The sequence below is a fragment of the Daktulosphaira vitifoliae genome, unplaced genomic scaffold, assembly GCF_025091365.1.
Source record: "Daktulosphaira vitifoliae isolate Bord-2020 unplaced genomic scaffold, ASM2509136v1 Scaffold_4, whole genome shotgun sequence".
In the NCBI taxonomy this organism is placed as follows: domain Eukaryota; kingdom Metazoa; phylum Arthropoda; class Insecta; order Hemiptera; family Phylloxeridae; genus Daktulosphaira; species Daktulosphaira vitifoliae.
In genome coordinates, this window is record NW_026099575.1 from 16537684 (window position 1) to 16539575 (window position 1892).

Genomic DNA, 1892 nt, shown 5'->3' on the forward strand with positions numbered 1-1892 from the left:
CCGACACAATGGTAAGTATTTATTCATTTATTTATTAATTGTTTTATTTAATATTATATATAAATATTTATAGAGCACGGGACTTAATGCAAAACATATAAAATACTATAATAAATTAATTCTAAATTGTTATGATAAGAGAAAGATAAAATATACTTTAAGATCTCAGGGTGTTACAGAGAAGTACAAGTATTTTAGCCTTAATGGTAAATTGTAATTCGTATAATTTTTAACTATAGTTATTTTTACCATGATTTTTTTATACAGAGTGTCCCATGAGATATGTTAAATCCATATGCTTTACTTATCACGATTTTTTTTAATCTTATGAAACACTCTGTATATCCATCAATATAAATACTTTGCTTACTATCAAATGTATTTAAAATAAAAATGTATATTTAAATATTATAAAAAAAATACTCAATTTTAAATACTATGAAAGTATTCATAAAGTTTTTGTAGTTGAATGTTATAAAATTAATCAACTCAAATTAATATTTATAATATATTTTCACCCAACTTAACAGATATAACTACTAATTTTTTTGAGAAAAAAAAATCGTTTAATTATTTGCTTTATTATTAATTACTTAAGAGACTCGAGAGTTATGAATTACGTATGACCATGGAAAATCTTTGAAGGAAAGCGAGAGACCTGTGTTCGACTCCCACTTCTCTGGCATATTTTTCCTTAATTTTCAAGATTCTAACATGTATATCTCACCTTTAAAAAAAAATAAGCACAATAAGCATATATGATAAAAGTGATCTAATAAATAATAAATAAAAGTTAAATGAGTATAAAAAATATGAAATGTAACATGTGTTATGAATTAGTTTACAAGTATTGTTAAAAACTAAAGGTTTTTATTCAATACCTTCTTGAAATTAGTGTTTATAATTAAACAATGACAGTTAAAATTATGTGTAAGTACCAAGCATATAAATATTATATAAAACAAACTTAATAAATATCATGTTTACGCAAATTTAATTAATTAATAAATTTAATAACAAAAACATTTATTTAATGCACGTATTAACTTTTTTACTTAAAATTTTTTGGTAGAAAATATGAAGAATAAACTTGAATGTTATTGTTAAGATCAATTTGTAGTCAAGATTTTAGAATTACTATTTACAGTAAATTTATCAGAAAAACTCAATATTTTTTTATATTATTATCATAATAAATCACTTATATAAAAATCATTTCTAAGTAACTCTTGGTGTTTAAAAAGATTCCACAATTGAAATATACAGAACTCAATTAGTTATAATGATTTATTAAAAACACCAAACAAAAAGTTGTTAAAAAAATCTACTCAATTGAGTATATTATAACGTTTGATTACAATAGTAAAAATCCATTGTTAAATTCAGGTGAAATTGAAAATTATTTTTTTTAGAAATTATTTGAATAGCAACATTTACCAAAAAAATGGAATATTATAGACTGGTAGTACACACACATATAAAGTTAAAAAATTAATATATTACAAAGTAAAATGATTTCATTTTGTAGTTGTAACCTATTATCATATCAAACCTAATTCGACAGTAAATACTTTATAAATTAATAGTTTAAATCTAAGTTTACATGGAGAATGTGGACTAAGTCAATTTTTAATTAATAAAGTGGAATTTTTTTCAATTTATTGAGGGTATTATCTTAAATTAGATACGAATTTTAATAATTTTACGTATCATTAAAATAAGTCAAATAACAGCTGAAAAAATAAATGAGTCACAAAAAAAAAACCATACAGTAAAAAATTTAATAATGTGAATAATAAATTTCTGTTCACGAAGGGAGACTACAGTGATAGGATCCCTGATATTCATTGAAGTTATGATATATAAATGAGATAGAAATCAAATGAGTTGAA